Source organism: Equus quagga, chromosome 1 (assembly GCF_021613505.1).
Source record: "Equus quagga isolate Etosha38 chromosome 1, UCLA_HA_Equagga_1.0, whole genome shotgun sequence".
NCBI classification, from domain to species: Eukaryota; Metazoa; Chordata; class Mammalia; order Perissodactyla; family Equidae; genus Equus; species Equus quagga.
Genome location: NC_060267.1, coordinates 133,129,417 through 133,148,926, shown reverse-complemented (window position 1 = coordinate 133,148,926; position 19,510 = coordinate 133,129,417).

The window sequence follows — 19,510 nt, the reverse complement described above, 5'->3', positions numbered from 1 at the left end:
CCATGCGTAGCGACGGTTGCCTCACCATACTCTCTGTCTATAACAGCAGCAGCCACCTCCCCGTAACTCTGGACAGTGCTTATGTGTGCAGAGTTTACTGTGGGCTCTGTCATCTCCCCTGATGCTCCCAGAGGCCCTCTGATGTCAGTGGGCATGGTGTGAGGGGAGGCAGGGAGAGGTAGTTCAGTGTTTGGGCTGAGAGTACCAGTTATGGAGCGACATCCTTGCCACCTCTGTGTGACCTCCAGTTAAGTTACTTTGCCTTCTAAGCTTCAGTCTCCTCATCCATAAAACACTGAGAGTAATAGTTCCAGTTTCCTGGGCTTTAGGGTTATGACAATTGAATGATACATTGCCTGTAGAGTACTTAGCATAATGGCTGGCTCAGAGTCAGTGCTCAATAAATGCTAGATTTTATTATTATGATTTTATAGTGGAGGAAAAGGAAGTACAGGGAGCAGGCGGCTTAGTGCAGTTGTGCGGTCAGTCGTGGCTGCCTGGCCAGGGCTGTTGATGGTTAGCATTCAGTGCCAGTGCCGAGCCCGGCCCCATGCCTGACGCCGTGCTGGAATAGTGACTGGTCCTCGGTGAGGAGCACAGTGGGGAGATCGGATGTTCACCCAGGAGCACTCAGTGTTGGGAGAGGTGGAGGGAGGCATCTGCATGTAGTGGGGAGAGCACTTGACCTGGAGACAGAACAGAAGCTCCGTTAGGAGAGTGCCCATCTGTCATGTCACCATTAGCCTCCAGCACCCAGGACAGGGCCAGGCACGCAGGAGGTGGTGCATCCTTCTGGGGGAAGGGATGCCCAGAAGCGCTGAGCCGCTGTACCTCTGACCTGGGTAACCTGACCAGCCCCCACGGCCTCCGAGTCACAGGGATCGCCATGCAGGAGAGGATGGGCCTTTCAAGACTTGCCAGCACCTGTGGGCTGCGGTTCTCTGAGGTCTCCTGGTGGCTGCCCTCCCCACAGAGTGCGTCTTACCTAGCTTTTGGAGAGCTAGGTCGGGAGGCCAGAGTGTCAGAGGTCCAGTGGGACTGACTGGCAGTGAGGGCGCCAGGTGCTGGCAGGGCCACAGGCGGTGTGTGGCTGTCCTCAGACGGCCAGGCTGGCTGGGCTTTGCAGGAGCACTCAGCTTGTAGACAGCCTCTATTTGTGCTGACACTGAAGGACTTCCCTGGTAGCCAGATTTGCTGCTGTTGCTACTGCCGAGTCCGAATCAAGAGAGAGTTCTGACAGCAGGCGCCACGTCTCACTCGCTCTCTGCTGCTCAGAAGCCTCTTGTGCCTGGTTGGCCGCAGGATAAAACTTCTGAGGATGGCATTCAAGGCTCTTGAGATGCTTCGGCCCCATTGGCTTTTCTTGTGTCACTTCTTGCTTACTCCCCAGGCCCCAAAACCCATGCTGCAGCTACTTTGACTGTTTGCTGGTCCCCAAATAAACCCAGAACTCTGATTTTTTACATAAGCGTTCATTGCACCTGTCTCTCCCCTGTGCACACCATTCCTCTTTGGGCTCCCCCATCCCTGCTCAGATGTCTTCCTTCATAGCCTCCTCCTGTTGGTCAGAATGAATTCTTTCCTTCCATGTATAACCTACAGTACCTAGAACGTACTTGCATGTAGTACTTTTCGCAGCTGTAATGCAGTATACTCTGGCAGTCCAAATGTTGGCTTTGTTGTTGAACAGACTGGGGTTCAAATTCTGCTGTTCATTAGCCATGTGACCTTGGGCAAGTCATTTAACTTCTCAGGCCTTAGTATCGTTATTGGTGAAGTGGGGTTAAGAACGCTGAATCTGTATGGTTTTGTGAGATAATGTGTTTGGAGTCCTTTGCTAGGGGCAACTAGTAGGCTCTCAGAAGGCAGCTCCCACCAGCATCACCTCTCCCATGTTGGTTCAAGTCTGTTTCACTGGCCAACTCCACCTTCTTCCATGCAGAAACAATGCCTGTAAAGTATTGCCGTGACAGCCACTCCAGTCAGGACGCAGAAACCACACTAATGAAACTGGCCCCTCGCCCTGCGGCTCTAGTTTCCATTCTCTTCCCAACCCCACAACCCCCACACCTTGCACAGGGCTATTCATGGACCCAGTCTTAGTAGAAAAAGATTGAATTGGATTTTGAATTTGCTCCTACTTTACCTCTCTAATTAATATTCAGAAGTGGAATTAGTTGTGGAAAGTTCTCCATTTTCCTCCCCTTTTCTTTCTCTGTGAAGATCAGAGTCTCAGGTTATTCCCTTGAGTTAATTTGGCAAACCTCTGTGAACCACTGGTAGTGTGCCTGGGCCTGTGAGGTACTGGAAATGATAACCAGCATCCTTGGATGGGTGTGCATTTCCAAAGTGCCTTCACTGGTGCTGACTGACGTGGCCCTCACAGTGTGTGAGATGGCTAAGGGGGGCGTTCTTACTATTACCATCCTTGTTTTGCAGAGGACTGGGGCTCACGCCCTCCTCGCCCGGCTCTAAGTAAGGGTACGTGGTCTCCTTCCCCTGCCCCACTCCACCTTCTCTCTTGCTCTTTGGAGGGTTAGTGTAGCATCCTTCTTCAGAGCTTACCTGGCCCACCAGTCCAGAGTGGAAGGCTTCATTTGATCCCTTTCTCTCTTAAGTGTGAAGAACACTGGCAGGTGCAGAAGAAGTGGAAATTGTGGTCCCTGTCTACCAGAGATTTATAAACTCATCTCAGTACACAGGACACATGCATCTTTATTGAACAGGTAGTCATTGGGTGTCTGCTTTGTGTCTGGCACTGTGCTAAGAGTTGGTAGTATGGTGGCAAGCCAGACAGAAAAAATGTCCCTTAGGTTTCTAGCTGTGGGCACAGGCAGTTTAACAGGGAAAGAGATAAATAATCAAAATAGGTACAGATTATTGTAAGTGCTGTGAAGAAAATTTATGAAAAATAGCAGTACAAGTAGAACACAATAAAATAAGAGTACACCGAGACAAATTGTAGGATCGTCATGTATGAGCTCTGGAAAGGCCGTGGTCCTCCCTCCCTCTCTGAAGCAGAGAAATCCAGGCTCTGAGCGGGTGGGGGGGACTTCCAGTGACTGGGCTTTCTGTGGGCAGTGTGTGTAGGCAGTGGAAGAGGTGGAGTGGCCTTTTCTGAGAAGGTCATTGAGATCTTTAATTTCTACCATTTGAACCCAGTTCTGGTCCCTCTTTTAAAGCAGAAGAAAACCAAAGGAGAAAAATTTGTACTTTCGTGGTATGAGAACATTTCTTCCAACTGAAAGCTCCTCCTGGAGCATTTGCAGCCATAGGTTTGAATAAGAACTTGGTTTGTATTCTACCTTTCGGGGATTTGCACAGCAATTCAGGGTGGCTTCTGAAAGATTCCACCGATGTTTGAAAGACACTAGGAACTTTAATAGAGGTGAGGACTGGGGGCAACAGAGAGGAGGGGGCAGGGGGCAGGCTCTGAGACCTGAGAGGAAATACTCCCATCCTACAAGGGCTGGCCGTGACTCTGCTATGGGTGCATAGGCCCCAGAACACCAGAAAGGAGCAAGAAGGGCACTTCCTAAACGAGGACGAGAATAGGTAGTTGCGCACACAGCCTCAGACACCAGTTTGAAACTCCGTTTCCTCTTCTGCCCCGCACCCTCCCCTTGCCCCAGTAAGTAAAAGCTTAGAGGATAGCCTTTTATTACAAATGAAAACAAGTCTTACCTGAAACACTGTGATAGAAACCTGTGAATGCAAGTAAAGGAACGAACAGAATAAACCAAAGTTGTGAAAATCAACCTGCATAGGTCTGGAGGTGCGGCTCCCTCAGCTCCTCTCTCTATGGTCCCCATTTGAGGTTGAGTCTAGGCGGCCCTGTGTTTTGACTAAGTGTCTCCTTCTTTTTGTCTTTTCAAAATTTGTCCCAGAACTAAGCCGGAGAGAGAGCGCCAAAGAGAGCACCTAAGTGTGTTCTGAGCCGCCCCGCCTGTTTTCCCAGTTCTTTGAGTGCTGATGACTGAGTGGTTGGGGTGGGGAGGGAGTGGGGTAGTGGTGAGGAAAGCCAAGTATGTGCCCCTCAGAAGTTGCCATTGGAGAGGAGGGAGATGAAACAAACCATGGTAATAACATAGTTAAACATACTTTTGTGAAGAAAATAAGGGCTTGGCCATAAGCAAAGGTTTCTAGGACAGGACACAGAAAGCAATAACCATAAAAGAAAAAACTGATACAGTAGACTTCAAAATGACAAACTTTTGCTCATCAAAAGATGCTGTAAAGAAAATAAGCCACCAGTTGGGAGAAGATATTTGCAAAACATATAACTGACAAAGGACTTGTATCAGAACATATAAAGCATTCATACAACTCAATAAAAAGGCAAATGTTTCAATTTAAAAAATTGGCAAAAGATTTAACAGACATTTTTAATAGAAGATAAAAATGGCCAAAGGGCCCATGAAAAGATGTTCAACGTTATTGTCATCAGACAAATGCAAGTTAAAACCATAATGACATGCCACTACACACCCACCAGAATGACTAAAGTGAAAAAAGGTGCTAATGCCAAATGTTGGTGATGATCTGTCTTTTTACTGCATCTGTATGGGAAGATGGATGTTAGCTGAATCTAATGTGGTAATCACTTCACGATATATGTAAATCAAACCATCATGCTGTACACTTTAAACTTATACAGTAATGTGTGTCAATTATTTCTCAATAAAACTGGAAGAAAAAATGCCTAAGTATTCAGATTTTTTGGTAGGAAGTGTCTTGAAACATATGTCTCACTAAAAAATACAAAACACTGATAATACATTAGAATTATTTTGAAATACATTTGTAAAATACAGCAAACCTGTTCCAATAATTTGCAGACCAATGTTAGGAAGCGGAAAGTCAAACCAGAGTTTTAGCTGGCTGCTTCAGGTGCCAGTTTTGTGTCCTTGGGCTAGTTATTTAATCTCTGTGAGCCTCAGTTTCATAGTAGGTAAAATGGGGCTAATGGTGATGTCTTCACAGTGTGGTTGTTGGGGGGCTAACTCATCTGGCATGCAGTAAGTGCCAGTTCCCTTTTCTTTATGAGCCATAAAAATATTTTTATTTTAAGGTATTTCTCACTTTACAACAAATGTGAACTCATACACTCTTCTCTGGATTTTCTTTTTGGAGCTCTTGAGTTAATGTGAGCAATTTGAAAAATTCTTCCTGTTTCTTAGTACCTGGCATAGAAATTTTAAAAATATTTTATTTCCAAATCCTTCATATTATAGTCCCATGTGACAGTCAAATCTCTTCATCCCTCAGCATTTTGATATCTATGTACACGTGTCTAGCAGACACAATTCTGTTTACGGAGACACGGTGTTCCAAAATATGTTTGTTTAGAATCAAGAATTCATTTCCTTATTGAAGTGACTACATAAAATCAATTAGATTCAGGTTCTGTGTGCAGATATGTACTGAACCTGTACTTCACTTGCTGTTAATGACGTTGGATTTTGGCCTAACCTAACATTTGGGTTGGGGTCTTGAATAGATGGTACAAGAGTGGCTTGTCACAGAGTGGGATGAGTTATATCAACTCTTTTATTTAAAAGTAGCTGGATTATTCTTGGAATAATTTTATACCTTCTTATGGACATCATCTGGACTTTCCAAGGCTCTCTGTATTTAGGCCTAAGGTACTCTCAGTGACTTCCCCTCCACCTTCCAACTGACGCACCTGCCATCCAGCCCCACCAGCCCAAATGCTCAGTGGTCTTGAACTACCCATCTCTTATTTGCCCCCTTACTGCTCACTGCCTCATTGCCATTGATCTCAGTCAAAGTTTAGGAGGACAGCAAACTGATTCATAAACACGCAGAAATATAAAGGTCTGATAGTTCTAGGATCCTTACAAAGGTTTTACTGCTTTCAAATAGTGTGCCTGCTCACCAAAAGTAATTATCTAGTTGGTAAAATTGCAGGCAATATAACAAAAGGAAAGGAATTTTTTCTTTTTGGGGAAAAATATTTCCAGGGAGCTAATCAGCTATTTTCATCTCGTAGCAGGTGAGCCCTGCCTAGGAATCTCTCTCAAAGGTAGTTCTGCTTGTTATTGTTCTTATGCTTTCTCTGTTTCTCCACCTTTTAAAATTCTATGTTTTTATTTGCTTCTTGTTTATTTATTAATAATAGCTCCTGAAGTGGCAGTGGTGATGGTTCAGCAGTCGGAGCTTTCTGTTTGCTGTAGGTGGGGTTGAGGGGGCGGAGTTCGGGGAGATGGGAAATGGGGAACAGGACACAAGAGACTGTTGATAACTCTGATTATTTGTAACCAAGAAGACCGTGTTTTCTCTTCTCCCTAAACAGAGAAGGTGCATCTGTACTTGTGATTCAGCCCTAGAGACAATAAAGGCAGAAATTCTTGGTTTTTTAAAAGTTTAGTCATCAAAATGGTACCGGGGGATTTACCTTTTTATAGTATTTGTAAAACAAATGTACTTCACATGCACAAAATCTGAATGGGATCAAATGAAACTTAGGAAAAGTGGAAGCTGTGTCCATTGGGAAATGTTTGCTAGAAGAATATAAACTAGTTTTAAAAAATACTGTATGAGTCTATTTATAGAAGTTCTTGGATGGGCGAAACTAATTTGTGGTGGTAAAGAATCAAAATAGTGGTTGCCTCTAGAGAGTGTGGGGGTGGGCGCGGGGTGGAAGAGGCTCAGTGGAACTTTTCTTGGTGGTGGTAATGTTATACGTCTCGATGGGGGGGCGTGCATTTATCAAATCTCATTAAATAGCACACCTAAGATTAATGCATTTCTCAATGCGTAAATTTTGCTTTAAATATCCTGCAAACAAATATTGAACTCGAGATAATGATATGTCTGCTTAAGGTTTAGGGGTGAAGTGTACAGAGGTCTGCACCTTATTTTGAAGGTTCTCTAAACAGATGTATTGATGGGTGGATTGAGGTATGGCTAGATATGTGATAAAGCACACATAGCAAAATCTTAATTGTAGAGTCTAGGTAGTGGATGTATGGGTATTCACTGTAAAAGTCCTTCAGCTTTGCTGTGTGTTTGAAAATGTTTGTAATAAATGTTAGAATAAATATGCTCAAGTGGAGGATGCAAGTTGCAGTAATACGAACGGAAAATAATTGTGATTTATTGCCCTTTGTTACACACGGCTGTTTTGCTTATCTTCAAAATTCCATTAAAACCCACCACAGGAGCCTCTGCAATAGAACTGATTTATCAAGTTCAGAAGACTCTTTCCAGCCTCTCTGACTCATTTGTATCACTGGATGCCTTTGAGTTAATTTTCTCACCACAGATGTGGTTCTCTCTCCCCCTTGAATGGGATCCTCTGAACGTGTGTTTCCCTAAGTGCTGAGGGCTTGGAGTAGCTTTTGAATTGTTCCTTTCGCTGTCAATTTGCAGAACAAAAAACCAACAAGTAAGAGGGGCTTGGGAAACAGCGATGGGGAGGACTCAAGAGTGCATTAATAATTTGAAATATACTTAGTGACCCAAACAAAGTTCTGCCTTTTCACCAAAGATTTCAATAAAAGATGAACTTGGGTCATCTTCTCCCTTCTGATGGGAGTAACCTGCCCACTGTGCGGTGGTGGATGTCGTGTACAAGAGCTGAAATGGCTCTTCATTTTAACTTTCAGGACCTTAGACAAAAGTACCAGAGACATGGTTCAAGTTAGCAATCCCAGGCAAGCCTTCGAGTGGGGAGGGGAGGTCATAAACCACTGTAGATAATCACAGAGTGAACTGAGGACAGAGATTAGATTAGCATTCATTTCTTCTTTGTTTTCCTGGAATGAAGTCAGAGCAACACTGTTCTCATTTTTATTTGCAATGAACCTAATTTTTGAACTGATCTATATAATAATAAGTACAGGAAAGGCAAACTAGAAGAAAGGAGATTCAGCTTGTTGGCTGGTTAGGTCTTGCATGATAATGAAAACAACAGAAGAAAGCAAGCCAAAGCCTGACTGGCTGGTAGGGTTCTCTCTGCCTGCCTTCCCCGGCCCCATGCCCTCTGCCCTCTGCCCTCTGCCGTGCTGAACCTTTCCACCCAGGCTGTTTTTTGCGGGGTTTAGTCTCCCTCTCCCTGCCAGCCCAAGCCCACCTGTAGTCACCCATCTGCGGGTGCATTCCCCTGGCGAGTACCTGCTTTACCTGGTGCTTCACTTGGGAAAGACTCCGGCGGAGGCAGTCTGCCATATCCCAACAAGCCCTTGATTGGTATTACAGTTATTTTGATTATACAGCACACCCTCAGTCCTGGAGCTTTGTCCTTGATGAGATCAGTCATTGGAAATAGAATTTCTGTGAGGGACAGCGAGTTCCCTAGGTGATAGCCCTGAGACTGGACTTGTCCAGGTGGTGCCAGTGGGATTGTTTGGGGGCGTCATAGTGATGGATGCCTTGTTGATACAATGAGAAACTCTAAGAAACTCGAAGCATTCTAGTGACAGTGAAAATTGTGTTGGTATAATAGAAGTGCAAGAAAGCTGATCAATGGCTATATATATATACACATATATATATATATTTTTTTTGCTGAGGAAGATTAGCCCTGAGCTAACATCTGTGCCAATCTTCCTCCACTTTATATGTGGGTCACTGTCAGAGCATGGCCGATGAGTAGTGTAGGTCTGCACCCAGGATCCAAACCCGTGAATCCAGGCCTCTGAAGCAGAGTGCGCCGAACTCAACCACTACTCCACGAGGCTGGCCCCTATTGCTATATTTTTATAAAGGAATGGAGAGGGAAGTGGAAGGGAAGGAGAACAAGGAGTGTCATAGTATCTCGTATGTTTCTTCCATTGTTCCCAGCCTTGAATAAAGAGAGTTCAACCTGCCTCTGAATCAACTCAGTAGAGTGGGCTATACTGGGTACAGTAAGAGGGAGAGACCACACCTCGTTCACGTCCAGGTCTCGGAGTGTCGGGAAGGAGCCCTGAAGGGCAGGTGAGGGAGGCTAAGTCTGAGCACTGGTACTGATGTTGGTGAGATAGACCCTAAGGGCTAACCTCCCTACATTTGGAAGAGCCACCTGATTATAAATGAGTTGATGGCCATATCCTCACTGTGTCTCCAGCGCTTTCCTCTTGGGTTAGTGCCTCTTGTCTCCTGCGCTTCTCTTGAAGGAAGCTGTTGTAGTCTTCTTATTGCTCTTTAGCTGTGTGATTTGCTGTATGAGGTCCCTGGTGGCACTGTTCACCTCCCTGGAAGATTTGGCTCTGAGGCTTGGGAGTGTTCTCTGTATCACTCCTGTAATATCCCCTAAGCATGCCCCATCTCTGCCAGCTCTGTGCCCTGTTTTCTACTATAGTCCACCGTAGCAGGACGGGGCACAATTGTTCATTTATTTGTTCATCAACTATTAAGTGCTCATGCTGTGTCACGTGTAGACAAAGGAATTTGCTAAAACTATAGATAGTTTGCAACCACCCAGATTTCTATTTGACCTTTAGATCTTTTTATGAGTTTGCAACAAATTAAGGAAATAAGTTGGTAGGATGGCTGCTTCCCTGGTGACATGTTGTTGGGGGCGTGGGCTAACGGGGTGTGCAGAGCTTCAGGGTACCTGATGCAGGGAGAACCTAGGGACACATGGAGTCACCTGCTCCAGCTCCCTGCCTTCAAAGCAGGATGGGGGCCAACTGAGAAATTTCAAAGACTGGACGGGGGGGTGGAGGGAAAGGAAGAATTTTGTTAATGTTTCTTTGGGTTTTTCTAGATTAGCTTAGAAGTTGGAAATTGACTAATGAAATACACAGAATAGTGGAATTTTGGAGCAGAAGAGTCTGAAGCTCACTCTATTCCTCTTAATTAAAAGTGGGCCCCATCAGAGATGTTTCCAAGTCCAGCCTCAGACTGGCTTAGTGTGTGGACTTGGGTTGGTCAGTGCTGTCCTGTGCATACTCCCTCATGGTCACTGGGGAGAAGAGAAGGTGGTGGTTAACGGTCGGGTTCCAAAAAGGCCTGCTCTAGAGTCATTTCCTGGTGGTCCTGATCTGGAAATAGCTTAGAACTGTGATCGAGGCCTGAGTATTTAGGGACAACCTAGACGCACAGCATGGTTTTAACACTCAGAACCTATCGGATGAAGAAGAGTGGGACAGGCATGGCAGGTGGTAGAAAGAATCTGTATGGAAGATGGGAGAAAGAGAGACGAGAGAGGAAAAGACTGAGTGGGGAAATGGAGAGCAATGGAGGCCTTTAAGGAGGGAAGACCTGTAACCTGACCTAAGGCCCTGAGCCAATTCCTCTAAATTTTTAAGTCAAACATGGATAAAGTCATACTCAGGTGTCATTGTGCAGGGGAAAGGAGGAGACAGGCGACTAGGCTTTAAGTTTCACCTTACCTGCTATCTTGATTTATGATGTTGGATGAGTTCTTTCCTCTCTCCCAACCTCAATTTACCCATCTGTGTTTTAGCGTGAAATGGTTTGGTGTTTCCAGTTGCTGCTTTCTCCTGTGCTGTGGTGAATCTCCCTCTCTCCTTTCTCCTTTCTTCACAACATCTTGGGAGGCTCCATACTTCCCAGTCATTTTCAGTTATTAAACTTCAGTGTTATAACCTGATTCAGGACTCCCCTGGGCCGTTGTAGGAAGGGAGCAGGATCTGCTCTTCCCTCCGTGTCCTTGTCCTCTCCACCTCCCCCTGCACCGTATCAGGTCTAATCCTCCATTTCTGAGGAAGGGGAGGAAGGAGAGCAATAAAGGGACAAATACCTTTTTACCTAACTGGGCAGGACTTGGGCTTCTTTCTGGTTGATTTTTGCAGCTTCTTATCTAAAACTGGTCAGGTGGCAGCACCCTCCATCGCAGAGGCGTCCACGTGCAGTTCCCCCTGAGATGCCAGGTCTCTGTGGGGTTCTGCAGAGGGTCTGTTGAGGTGTGGGCGTGTTGTGGAGAGCCTGTCCTTACCTGGGACATGTGGCTCTAGTTCAGCTACTCCAATCCCTACTGCACAGCCTCTGTCACTAGGGTGATCTCTCATGGTGACCAGTCCCCTTGGGTGAAGTCCCAGAGATAGCTCAAGCCTAGTACCGTGTGGATCCACTTGGCTCAGGGGAAGCTCACGGGTCCCAGTGGGCGGCATGATGATTGCCCTTGCTGCTTTGCTTTTCCCTGATCAGAGGAAAGGAGCAACAGTTCAGGACTGTGGCCAAAGCAGAGAGTCCCCTGGGGGCGATAAGGTGGTGGTTTTTCTTTCTCGCAAGCATGACCATTTTTATGATTCTCTTGAGTCCCTGTCATTTGGATTTAGGAAGGGGGGCCTCCTTCTAGCGGGGACACTGTAGTCTCCACCAGGCTGACAACCTGGTGACTCTGTGTCCCCTCCTCAAGCTTCATTGGACTGTGGCCATAGGCGTGGCAGCTGATTGATGCTAGAGGCTGGCTTCGTAAGACCTGAGCGTGGAGGTGTCTTGTCCTGTTTGCTGGTTACTTAGAAAATGAGGTACTTACTCCTTCTTGTTTCCAGCAGGGAGCCCTGTCCTCTATACCTCTATATATACAGGAAACATCTCACCCAACTCCTTTTTAAGTACAAAATGAAGAATTTAATCCTTATCCATATTGCCTGCCATACCTTGTCTGCACACGTACACGAGTATCAAAGGTAGAACCTGTACCCTTTATTTGGGCTGTCTTTTCGTGGTTTTGGTGTTTCTCTGTGATGGTGTTATTTGTCAAAGTGTGAGGTTAATTTCTTGTAGAAGGTTGGATGTTAAGTCTTATTTGAGGCTGTTATAATCTCCCCATCCTCCAAACCTTAGAGAGTCAACATGCACTCTTCTGGGTCTGCTGTATGTGCACATCATTGCTGACAGACCAAATTATAATACTACTCCGTAACCCAGCTCTAAAGGGTGAATGCTGTGGCGCTTGAAGTTTTTTGCAGAAACTATTATTTTAACTCATTTTCACAGTGGCTATGGGTTTTTAAAATAATCTCGTAGGAACTTTGGTTAAATACAGAGTGAAAACTGAAAGCTTTTTGGGAATAATGGGGAATCAGGTCCTTCAAGGTCTTCTAAAAGATGTTTCCTAAATAGCAGTGTCTTTTGTGCCTGTAGTTCTGAGCTGTCGTGTGTGCCTCCACACAGAGCTAAGCGCCATATGTGACCGTGTGTGTGTGTGTGTGTGTGTGTGTGTGTGTGTGTGTGTCGAAAGCCTCCATGGTCACTGTAATTTTAGCGCCTGTATGTTTTCACAGGAAGAAGTGAGAAAGGACTGTCAGAACCTGTTTTTTAAAAATGTTTGTGTTTGCAAAGGTTTTTGCTAGTATTTCACACATATCTTAGCTATTAAGCAAAAATGTTAAACCATTCATCTTAGAAGAAGGACAAGGCTAGATAATCACTAGCATTCTCCTTTTTATCTAGCGGAGAAGCGAATGCCAAGAGCATCCTATTTCATGGGCACTAAGGGTCCAGAGCAGGGGTCAGCAAACTTTTTCTGTAAAGAAAGAGATAGCAAGTATTTGTGGGCTGTACAGGTTTTGTCACAACTACTCAACTCTGCTGTTGTAGAGGAGAAGTCCCAGAAATGAATGAGCGTGGCTGTATTGCAATAACCTTTAGCTACAAAAATCTCGCTGGTGGACCAGATTTGGCCTGTGGGCCATACTTTGCCAGTTCCTGTGAAGTACAAGTTTTGCATCATCACTGATAGTCTGATCCAGCCCCAGAATGGAGGACTGCTTGCCTGATTGCTTTTGTACCAACCCAAGTCTTCTCCAGCTGATCATTAACTAGGACATGAGGTTAGGCTATCCAGCCTTGGCGGTCTAGTGGTTAAGATTCGGTGCTCTCACTGCCATGGCCTGGGCTCATTTCTCCATCAGGGAACCAGTGGCTTGTCTGTCGGGTGCCATACTGTGGCGACTGCATGTTGCTGTGATGCTGAAAGCTATGTCACCTGTACTTCAAATTAGCAGGTTCACCCTTGGTGGACAGGTTTCAGCGGAGCTTCCAGACTAAGAGCAGGAAGAAGGACCTGGCCACCCACTTCTGAAAAACTTGGCCATAAAAACCCTATGAATAGCAGTGGAGCATTATCTGATATAGCAATGGAAGGTAAGAAGATGGTGCAAAAAGACAGGGCAGGGTTCTGCTCTGCTGTGAGGTCGCTAGGTCAAAATGGACTCAGTAGGCTGGTCTTCAGTCTTCTCCTAAGAAAGTGATCACATTTGTGGAAATTTATGTAGACTCCAAGAGAGAGCCCTATTTCCCTTCTCACTCTACCTCACACACAGCAGCTGCTCAGGAACTGTGTATCAATGTAGAATAAAATATGGAATGAAAGAATTCTAGACAATTTAAGTGAAGTCGTGGTTGGTTAGGAGTTGGCGGTTGGCATCTGGGTGATTTTATGGGCACTCTAAGTAGTGGTGAATTTCCACCAGTGGCTGCCGTCCTCCTTTCCCATATACAACACTGTGCAACTCTTTCTTGCTCAGATGCTTTCTCTCTCTCTCTCACTCCTGATCACGCACCTTGCCTCCCTCCTTCTGTTTTTCTTGCCCTAGTGTGTAATGCTGCCACTGCCACTACACGGACACACACATGTGACACTAAGAGGACAGAGGTGGTGACATAGCATTTGACTTTGGGAAGTTTGCCAACATTAAGCCCAAGTATGTAGGTGGTGGTACTTGGTACTCTACCAGAGCATCACAAGTTGTCGCACTATGATATTTACTTACTTACATATGCACTGCTGATGACCGTACATGGGCACTCTATTATGTAGTTTGTAGAAACCAGCTCATGGTAAGCATGGTCAGATGCTAGACCTCAGATGGGGCCTGAGGACAAAGGGAGCTCTGGTGAGTCTCTCTGGGCTCCTGCTGCACTCACCCTTATAGCTGACCTGATAAGTTGCTTATTATAAAAAGTCAGTTATAAGGAGACTCATTTAAAATGATAGAAAACACATCTTAAAGATTATTTTGACCTAGAATATATAACTGGACGTTTAGTTGCCCATCTTTGGGAGTACGGCCAAAGGCTTTTTTTGACTGTTATGCATCTACTGGTCAGTGTCCATTTTCTTTATTGATAAACTATACTTATAATGTACCTACAATTTCCAGTTGTTTTATTTAAAAATAGAATAAGAACTTAGAGATACATGAGAAGAAAGCTGAGAGAAATTCTAAAAGTTTATGGTTTCTCCCTTATCTTCTGTTGTCATCTTGCCCATATCTGATCAACAACAAAACTTCAGCAACATTCCTTATGCAGTGGTTCCAAAGATTCAGCTGAGTTTTTGTGGAAGCCACAACTCTTCTTGCACTCATATGTCATCATTTCAAGCAGTATTCAATTAAGTTAGGTAGTTACAGTAACAAATTAAACTTGGGAACAGACATAGCCAGTTCTTGGTAAGCGTACAACTCAATTGATGGGAACAGAAATGTATAAGCTTTCTAGGGCCTGGCCCTGTGGCCGAGTGATTAAGTTCGCATGCTTTGCTTTGGCAGTCCAGGGTTTCACCGATTTGGTTCCTGGGTGCAGACCTAGCACCGCTCATCAAGCCGTGCTGAGGTGGTGTCCCACATAGCACAGCCAGAAGGACCTACAACTAGAATATACAACTATGTACTGGGGGGCTTTGGGGAGAAGAAGAAAAAAAGATTGGCAACAGATGTTAGCACAGGTGCCAATCTTTTAAAAAAAATGTATAAGCTTTCTAGAAATTAACCTAGGAGCCATGTGAGTTCAGTTTGGCATGGGCGTTAGTCATTATCTTTTACTCAGAAGGAACAAAGAATGTCAGTTCATCTGATGAGTTGGTTAAAAGGAAATCGATTTAGAGAGCTTCTAGTGTATTAGAAAAGAGGTCAAGACCTGAACTTTTGCCCTCAATTCCAATATAATAATAACAACCATTTATTGTGTGCATACTATGTGCTGAGCATTGCACATGATCTCATTTATCCCTTTGACAATGCTTTCACTGATTGGGAAGCCAAGGCTCAGAAGGGTGAAGGACTGTACAAGGTTATATAGCTGGACCAAGTGGGAACTTTGAACCCACACTGTCTGATACCACATACAGTGTGCCGCCCACGTGAGGACTGGTAGGCAGGCGTCATCCAGCTAGACTTCAGCTTTCCTTATCCTGGCATAGTGGACGTCTGCTTGTTTAAAAGTCAGTAGCACACTAATGGAGGGCAGGCCCTACAGAGGTAATACAGCTGCTTGTCTTCAGAACCCACCTGTTTTCCTTTTACTGGCTGTAAGGAGGGTCGGTCTTATTGCACATCTTTCTCTCTCTCTCTGCTCTCGTCTGTCTGGGCTGTAAAAAATGCAAGGCTGGATGTTACAGTTGAACTATTCTGGATTTGGATTTTTTAACGTTTGGCATTTGAGCAAACTCACAAGTTGTAGAAAGTAGTAATTTCCAGACATTTGAGGTCTGATTCACCAACATTACTGTCATTAAAGGAAAACCTGTATTTGTTCACTCCATTTTATCCTAACTCACTAGGATGTTTTATAAATAACGAACCTAGACATTTAGAAAATAGCATCTATTTAGCTGTTTAAGCCTTCATGGGTTCTTCTTTTTCAGCTGTCTCAAACTTACCCTAATGATGAGAGCTTGCCTGAATACTAGAGTCAGAGGGGAGTGACTATGGGAAGTGAACTATACCGACGCGTGAAGGCAGCTTTAAAATGCAGGGTATAGCAGTTCAGCTGCTTCGCCATCCTCTTAGGAGGTACATTTGCAAACAGAGAGCTCAAGTGCAGTGATTTCGGTTGGTCACAGAGTGTTAATGAATTTTGAATTGAGGCACTTGTGATTAAGCCTGTTGCCTTTTCCAACACTAATCATTATTAAAATGATGATTGATCTTAGTGATTATGAAACCATTAAAAAGGCATCTGCCTGTGCCTGAATCAACAGAATGGATGCCGTTTTGAGCTTTCAGCTGGCCAAACAGGACTTGAGCAGTTGTGATTTCAAGGCGCTTCTTTATTTGTGATCTTTCCTGTGTTTTCTGAGCCTTCAGTACTATTTTTTGTCTTAAGGTACAAATGTTGGGGGGGCTTGGTGTGCCCCCTTGGGCCTTGGCATGGTGGCAGCACAAAGTGAAACTGGGTAGGATGACTTCTCAACTTTCCAGAGCCCCGCCCTTGACTGACAAGAGATCCTCCACCCCCCCGACGCCAGAGCTTGTGGAGACCCTCCTGTGCAACATTCACAACTCAACCACCATCATGATGGCAGCCACTTTATTGAGTACAAGCCATGTGCCAGGCATTTCCCACTGTCAGTATTAATCCTTCCTTCCCTGAGGGTCGTGGTGGTGCCTCTGCTGCTTGAGAATTCCCCTGCTTTCCCTAGGGCCACACAACCACGATCTGAATATGGTCTTCGTTAGCCACGATCTTGTGCTTCCTTAAGACTGTTCTTTGGGGGGACCACTTCACAGTCTGAAGAAAGCTGGGGGAAGAAATCATCTCATTCAGGGAGTGAAGACACAAAAACTTGGGCTCTGTAGAACCTGCCCGGTGCAGAGGGCCTTTTTTCACAGTTGACCACCTTTTCTATAGACAGCTAGATGGGAGAAGGCCCTTCTCTCCCCTCATGTCCCCTTGTGAATTATAGATGCTTCTTGGTCTGACAGCCCTGTTCACAGCTAGGGGGTGTTTGTGCCTGACTGCAGGCAGCCTCGTGCCTGCCAGAGGTCACATGTGACATGCAGCTTCTGTGGACATTCCTCACAGACTACGAGCTCCAGTCTCGAGTGGGGACCCACAGCCCAGGTCTTCAGACACCCCCGTGCTCCCTGCCCTGCTTCTCTCTCACCTGCTGCCCCAGATCTAGGGCTGAGTGGGGGCGTGTTTTGCTTCCTGTCCCAGTCAGGATTTTTATGAGCCGTTCCCTGTTAGGACTTGAGGTGGATCATTTCTACTGGGCACCTTCCCTCCTCTCCATGTCCTGCTCCCAGGTGTCTGATGCTGCTTTTCCTCCCTCCGGGTGCTCAGTGTGCTAGTGCTGCCCTTTCCCTCGCTGGGTTTCGGTTTCTCCGTCTAGTAGAGGACAGTGTGGTGGGTCTCTGGAGAGCCTGCTGGTGTGGGCACTGCATCTGTGAAACAAAGCCTTCCATTTGTGCTCTTCCCCACCCCGTCCTCCTTCTGCCTTCAGTGCCCCACTGCAAGCCTATGCTTTCCTGCTTCCCATATGAACTCCCATCTTGGTCTCACTATTCTCCTCTCCTCCCTCTCCAGATGACCCTACAGATGGCTGACTCCAAGGTGGCCCCACTTTTTCCCCTCGGACAGTCAGGGAACTCACTGCCCAACCCCGGGCTCAGTCTCTGTTTGCTTTTTGGAGGTTAAGTTCTTCCTCTAGAAGCCAACCACAGGAAATGTACCTCCATCCCCGTCACTTCCAGACTGTTGCCTCCTTCTGACTATTGGTTTGCTTCTATTGGGTGTTTGCCTCTGCACATGGTTAGGGGCTCTTTTAAACCCTTTTAACTTAAGGTGTTTTGTGGATGTGTGTGGGAGAGAGTGGGCATGAGCAAGCAAGAGAGTAAGAGAGTGGATATTTATCTCCAATGGTGTCCACTGCTGGGTCTAAGATTATTGGTTTCTAAAGCTGACTTTTTGTTTGTTTGTTTGTTTGTCTTTGCCTTGGCCAGTAGTAATAACTGCATTTTACATTGTAACTCCCAAATGTGCATGTATATGTCATCTGAAACATGAATTTGATGAAAATATACATACTCTTAACTAAATTCTGATATTTTCTTTTCTATTTCATTTTTCAAAAGTTGCTGGATGTAAACCACAAAATTAATTTCTTATATATTCCATTTAAAAAGTCTTCTCTCCTACATTACAGTATAAATTCCATGAAGACAGGTGAATGTTAATCTACTTCCTGTAATTGGTGCTCAATTTATATTGTCAGCTGATTCTTCTCTCTATGCAAATCCTCTGGGGAAGTATTTTTCTGTGCTGAGAAACAATTTCATTCAGAGGATAAGGTGACTTGTGTCACTGGTCTGATTTTCTTCTTTCACATTGGCTGTTACAAATCTCAGAGACATATTAATAAAGATGTCTTCACAGTATACATCTTCCTAATGGCTTTATTCCTGTTCTCTTTTCTTTTCCATGTTCATTTTTCTTTCTTGCCTTATTCTTTTGTCCTAAATATTTAGAGTTTCAGCTGATTTTAAAGTAAAAGATGCTCAGTGAGAAAGGCTCACAGAAATCACAGATACCTAAAAGCAGAGGTAGAAAGTCGCACAAGATCTTGCGCTTAGAGGCAATCCTCTTCACTTTGGGGTGTCTGAGCTGTAGACTGGCTTGTTAAGAGATCTTTTCAGACATCTAGGGGATGTCATGCCGACTGTTCCCGCAGTGATGTTTCATGGGCGTCTGTCTCTGCCCTTACACAGAGATCTGCCTCCTCCTTTTTAACAGCCATATATCATTCCCTTTCTAGCCTACTCCAAATTTTTATATTCTTGCTGTCTAGAGTTCTTTTTTGGAGCTAGGCAGGTATTAAACAAATAGAAATGTACTTGAAAAAGAACAGCAGTGATTACTAACTAGCCTTATCCACCTGACCAAATAGAATCCTCTAGCGATTGCTTCTGGAGCCACCAGTTTTCCTGGGAATGTAGTTGCTTGTAGAAAGCCTGTGTGGATCTTGAGCTTGGGGGATGGTGGCGGAGCCCTCCTTCTAGCCTCTTGGAGGTGTTAAGTGACAGACAAGGGAGAGCCTTGACTGGTAGGACCAGATCAACGCAAATGGCACTCCCCAGCTCCGAGAGGGTCTGCAGAGACAGGTTCTGTTCAGTCATTGACTTGTGTATTAATTTCCGCTTCAAGGCCACAATTGGGTGGTGCCTGGCTTTTAAGCCACCCAATGTCTTTTAAATTAATTTTAGTTTCTAGTACTAAAACAGTGGTGAGTTGTAGGCATGGAGTTTTTAATCTCAGTAAATGTATCAAACACTTTATCTCAATTATAGACTCCACACGATCTATTTTTAAACTTATTCGTAAATTTATTCAGAAATGATCTATGTTCCTATGGTCTCATCACATTCACTGGGAAAAATATGGCCACATATTAGGGTCGTTCATCCCAGAGGGTAGCTTTGATGGTGGAGAGAAATGACTGGTGAGCTGAATGCCGCCTGTTCCCCGCTGACCCTGTGCCTTCACAGTGAAGGGAGGAGGTAACGGGGGCCTGGGAACTGGACCCTGTTTCCCCTCCTGACTGTTCTGGCTATGGTGGGCCACAGGTAGACTCGGCTGGACAGTCCAGGAAGGTGTAGGAGCAGGGTTACATTGGGCAGCTGCCTCCCACAGTGTGGAGACAGGGCTAACCTGGCAGGCCCACCTGAGGCAGCTGTGTGCACTGCGGGGGTGTGGACCTGCAGGGCTGGCAGCAAGTTAGGCCATGGCCGCAGTGCTAACTTAGTGAGTCGTTAGCAGTTGCTTTGTGTACTGTCCCTGGGGAGTGGCCAGGGCATGTTACATAGAC